Source organism: Cinclus cinclus, chromosome 1, assembly GCF_963662255.1.
Source record: "Cinclus cinclus chromosome 1, bCinCin1.1, whole genome shotgun sequence".
NCBI classification, from domain to species: domain Eukaryota; kingdom Metazoa; phylum Chordata; class Aves; order Passeriformes; family Cinclidae; genus Cinclus; species Cinclus cinclus.
The window spans coordinates 104597170-104603266 of record NC_085046.1 but is presented as its reverse complement, the minus strand read 5'-3'; positions in this window follow the sequence as shown (position 1 = coordinate 104603266).

Below are 6097 nucleotides of genomic sequence, written 5' to 3'. Positions count from 1 at the left end.
CCCAGCTCCCTCAGCCTCTCACCATCTGATTTGTGCCCAGACCTTTCACTTTTCACTATTGCCAAAGTGGAAATGACTACAGATGTAGCTGTTGGTTATTTTTTTTCCCCATGATAAACAGCCCTTGACCACCATTTTCAAAGTATCACTGAAGTAAAAATGATTAGGGACTTTTATATCATCAGTAAAATGTGTTTTACCCCTCAGTGCTGACAATTTACAACACTTGCTGACAATTTACGAACAATATCCTACAGATACCTCCCCAGCGACAGAAATATTTCCGGCAGAAATTACATTTCTCATGATCATAGAATCAGAATCACGGAGTTGTTTGGGTTACAAGGGACCTTGGTGTCTGGCCAAAAGCTCAGGTGCTGCCAGACTCTCGTTCACAGGTAGGAACAAGCTCAAACATCCAATATCCCATTCATACTGGAAGAGGCGAGTAATATTAAAATTAAACGCATTATCATTATTAAATGCAAATATTAAAAAAAAAAAAACACGAAAAGAGTGGAATGTGTGTGGTTTTTTTTAATGGTGCGGTGTGGCTGTAGTTAGCTTTTGTACCGGGAGAGGGAAGTGCTTGCCCAGAAAAGGAAGATGCAGCAGGAGGGGCAGCCTGACCCGCGCTTGGGTGGCTGGTTCCAGGCACTGCTCCGCTAATGGGGAGGTGGGGGCACCCCGCCAGCCCAGAGTTTGTCACCTCATCTACAATTGAAACCATTGTTTGACACGGCCTGAAAAATGTGGGCTATGCCAGAGCCATGCCAGTTCGTTTGAAACAGTGGGGGAAGGGGCTTCATAACATTGAAAATAGGCTCCACATGATCTGTCTTTTTGAATGAGTCACCTGCATGTGCTGTGAGTCTTGCTGAAAGTTGTTCATTCAGGCTTGGGAGAAAAGTGACTTCCCCCCATTTCTCTTATTTTAATAAATCATATTACTAGCTGAATAAAAGGCCATTCTAGCCCCCCTCTCCTGTAAGAAAGGGAACCAAAGAGCTCTCCGAATTGGTTATATATAAAAAAAAAAAGCTTTAACCTTTAAAAAGATGGTAGAAAGTGGAAATGTTATGAGATACTGCTAAAGGAGATGGAGTCTTTTTTTGACTATAAATATTCCTTAAGCCAATACTAATGTTTTAGATAAACAGAGAGAAGAACTGCCAACATACTGAAAAAAGCAGTATAATATATTTATTGATGAGTACACCATGACTGAAGAGTTCTTTTTTATTGGGGTAGAAACGGATAAAGAGGAAGAACAATGTTAGCATTGTGATTTAAGAGTGATTTATAGCCACCCCTTGTTCTGTACCGAATTTTTCCTGTTTTGAGCGGTGTTTATTGCTTTCTAACGGATCTCATGCAGAGGGGAAGATGAACGCTGGGCTGCTAATGTTCGTGTTTTGGACAAATGAGGCAGCAGTGCCTGAAGAAATTCTCACCCCAGTAGCTGCTGGTGCACTCCGGGCAGAGCCCGCCCCTTCAACAGCAATGTCAGCAGCATGGCACTTCTGCTTGCCACGTGGTGGTGTCACCGTGCAACATCTGACAGCATCGCCTAAAGTCATCCTCATCACCTCCTTAACAGAGGTGCCAAACAGTGCTCTGGGCTGGCAGACAAAAAAAAAACAAACCAAAAAAAAAAAAAAAAAAAAAAAAAAGGTTTTGGGGATCAGAAACTTAATCAGAGGAGTAGTGATGCATACCTGTAAATTCAAATGCTGCAATTATCCTGGATATAAAGAGGCGTCAGTGATACTATTAATATAGCTAAATGTAAATTAGATAGCGGTATGTGAGAAAAAGCTGTGTCTTCTAGTATATGCTGGGTGGGAAGCTAAGGGAGGGGGCGGAAATAAATATTGCTTTCTGTAAAAGTATTGTATGCAAAATAAATTTTCAGCCCAGATTTAAAGCTATCACCAGCTGAAAGCTCAGATGGATGAAAGCAATCAACAGCAACAGTATCTCAGGACTCCTCTGTACTCAGAGGTCAGTTGATAGAACAGATGTTCTATCATCTTGTGTCAAGAGGCTGTGTAGCTGGAATTATGAAAAACTTCACCCAGATGCTGTCTTTTGGAGTAAAATCCTGTTCCAAGACCAGTTTGAGCTTCCATTTTAATTTCTGTTACCATTCCTGCAGAAGGTCATCTCTGGAGACTCCAAAGCCTCCCATCTCTGATGGCACTAGGGCTTAGTGCTTTGCTGTCTCTCTTTTGTGTCCAACCCTCATACTTAAGTGCTTTTCTTCTCAACCCACTTCCTTCCCCACCACCTTGCATGCCCTCCAGTGTAGAAGTACAGACATGAAAGGTGGATAAAATGCCTTAAGAGCCTGGTTTAAATAGCTTGCCTGTTATTTCCAAACCAGTCATGGGAAGTTGCACAAGGAAGTTTTATCTTTTAAACATTGATGAATACAAGGTGTCCTACCTTAGGCACTTAATTTTAAGTTGGCATCCTGCCAGCCACTGTAGCTTGTTAGTGACTGTGAGATATATTTAATAATGTGTTGACTGACTAAGGAGAAGCTAGATTAACACAAAAAATAGCCCCTCAGGAAAACTTAAATAACATTTTTATAAAGTGAATAATAGAGAATCTTTCTGCATTTTATTAGTGCATTATACTTTTCACCACCAGAATATACATATAACTTTTATGTTTGTGAAATCTCATGATGATGTTCTGGTGCATTTAATACTTTCAGGATTTCCTCATGATTTATTGAATAAATTGCAGGGAGATATATACCATATGATCCTATTCTCTTGTACCAGTTACAGCAGAAATGTTTTACTGATGTATTTTGTATTTTGGTGGCATTTTTCAAATAATTTGGTTAGAGTGCCTAGGAATGGTTAATTTACTTGGATTTACCTACAAGACTGCTTCACATGTGAATCTGAGAATGACTGATTTTTCTATTCCTCATCTTTTATGTGGGGCATGGGACTTGCTGGCATAGAACACCTGGAATACTGCCAGGTATTATGCTTTATTTATATCAATTGATATCTGCAGATAGGTGGAAATATGGTCACAAACAGCAATGGTTGTCAAATGACCCAGTAAGGACTTGAACGACCAAGATCAGGGATTTGACCTTAGAGCGAAAATCTTACAAAAGTGTTTAGCATATGTTGTTTGTTTTATCCCAATGTAGAGAATGTGTGGGGGTTTTTTGCCAAAAAGGATTTACTAAAATTCATATATGTGTGCTACTAACACTATGGAAATTTGGTTTTTTTCAGAAGCAAGGTGTCCAACATCTGGCTGCTATTCACAAAAACAGTGCTACAGCTCTTCCCCTCACTATCAAAAATAGCAATATTTTTTGGATCCTAACCTAAAAATACTACTGTGATTTCAGCAGAGAACTTGGATTAGTTGCACATTTTTTATCTAGAATTTCCTTACAATGTACCTCTCATTTTGAGCATACTCTGACATGGAACCCCTTTAATTTAATTCAAGAGTGCATTATAATGTTAAGCTTAGTTATTAAAGAATGCAGGAAGGCATCTTCTGGACCAGATACCTATGCATCTATACCACAAATGCCTGGGGTTACTTTCACATCTGTTAGTGGTAGGAATTCTGAAGTGTGCTGTTGTTTTGTGATTATGCTACTGAAAAATGATATCATTTTTGCAAATTTGGCTCCTGTAGATTGCACTACTGAAGCTCATTCCTTTCTCCTTGTTATCTTCTTTTTGACTTTCTTTGTCAATATTCAGGAAAAATACAGCTCAGCCCCAAAGAACTTCTAGTTCAAACATACACATAAAAAAGCCATACACAAGCCAGTGGAAGAGGTAGGCAACTCATTCTGATCATAAGCTTTTGAAAACGAGCTTTTCTTTGGCTACAGATTCTAAATGAGACAGCAGAGAAAACCAGCAATCCAGGCTTGGGGTAACAAGGAAGAATTCAAGAAAGTGAGAGTAAGAAGATGAGAGAGAATCCCAGAAAGACATAGGTGAATAGAGGGAGTGTGATGACCCACACTTAAGGGGAAGGAAGTGGGAGTAAGGGGTAAGAAGGGGTCAGAGTAATGAGTGCTGGAGGGTGAGCTTGATCTCAGTGGAGAGGGACAGGGAGAGAAGGAACCCTTGGAGGAATAAAGCAGAGAGAGCCCATCTTAACTCAAATGTTCAGCCTGCTCTGGAAGAAATCCACCATGCTGCAAATGTTTTAATTTGGGTGCTCAATAGTTCTCTGTGTGGGGCTTGGTTAATGAGGAAATGGTCCCCACTAGTGTTTAGTCCAGTCCAAATAACCTCTGACATGCATAGACAGAGGAAAAGAAAGAATCAACTCTTGTAGTTCAAGCTACAGAGATGAAATCAGGAAAAGCCCTGCTGAGGCTGCATAGCAGGAATTAATCCAAAAATCTCCCCAAATGAGGCAAACTATCTGGGTGAAGTTTTTATATCAGAAGTTTTTGCACTGTCCAGTGCTGTATCTCTTCTGTACTTCAGCACAAGTAATAATTTACAGGAGGGGATCCTCTAGGACAGTTGCTGCATGATCACTATGTGCCAATCTCACATATTGGTTCTCCTAACAAAGAGTGAAGAAAGAATGGGAAAATATTTTAAAAACTGTTGTGCAATTCAGTATAGTATCTTAAAATATGTAAGGCCTACAGCTAACAGTTTTATTAAGATACTTGAAAAAAACCCCAAAAAGCATAGGGAGGACCAGCAGCAAACTGTACCTGTCACATCTCTCAGCTCACTTTATGAATATGTTTCTTTCTACTAAATCTATGATTGGGTTTTGGTTTGGGTTGTTTTTTTTCAACACTGCAAAACCTGTAAGTTCTCCATACCCAAATGGAAGTTTGTAAAGTACCTTGCTCTTTGGGGACCTGTGTTTCACCTCAGCCTGCTGCTTTCCAAATGTCATTCTAGATTGTCCATTCATGGGGGTTTTGTGTCCCCCTCTCAGATGGATTGTGGGTGGAAGCTGCCAGCTTACAGCAACTGATGACATTCTTTAAGAGCCATCTAAAGACCAAGTGGAAAAATCCAGCCATGTCTGTGTGTAAATTCCAACTAAGGTATGTGTCATTGATAAACTTTGCTATTGGGGCTCTCTGTTATACTTTATTTATATCAACTTAAAGCCTGAAAGAATGTCGCTTTGGCTGCCATTCAAAACCTGAGAACTGAGCATATGTGGATTCATTGAAAGGGAAATTAGTCACTCTTACTGCTTTAGAGAAACCAATCACTTTAAAATCCCTGCAACATCAACATGCCTCCTCATGATATAAATGCCCCAGAGGTTTTCATGTTTTAAACATTTCCTTAGTGCAACTATCTAACTACTAAAACACAGTTCACCTACAGAAGTATGGAAAGGTATTTGGAAGTATAGCTTGTTCAATCAAAACATCTGAACAGACTTGGATTCAGCGGAGTGTTTACATTTTTGTGTCAGTTGTCTCCAAGTGCTCACTGCTATTAGAAGCTGTCTTTTTCCAGGCAGCCTTGCTTGTCACACAGTACTGCAGAAAGCTCATTAAGAGATGCAGTGTCCTTTAACATTTCAATTTGTAGCAAACCTAAAGCTGTTTACGCTCGCTCTCACATGTGCATTGATCCACACCTTCGCTGAGATGAGCTGTTTCTCTAGGTGGAAGAAGACAGTGCAGGTCCAGAAGATCAAGTGTTATTGCCATGGTGCAACCTGCTATGGTGATGCAACCAAACTCCTTTCCAAGGGCTCCTCATATCCTGTGTGACCATAACATGTGGTGAGCAGATTGCTGAGACTGTCATGGAAAGTCCTCTCTTGTCTCCCAGCAGGAGATTCATCCTGAGTGACAGCAAACAAAGAAATAGAACACTAATACTCACAATGGCAAAATGGCACTGGTAGGTCGCAGAGCCCTCTTAGGCTCTGAGACTGCTCAAAACATGTCCCTAGTTGTCACTGGGCAGAGTCGTAAGGCTATTTTCTTCTTGAGTCCCTCCTAGATGAAGGGCCTTGCTGCTAAGCTCTTGAACATCACTTCTACAAAAGATGTGGGGATGGCAGGCTCTGATGCATTTAGATGAAAGGTGAGGGG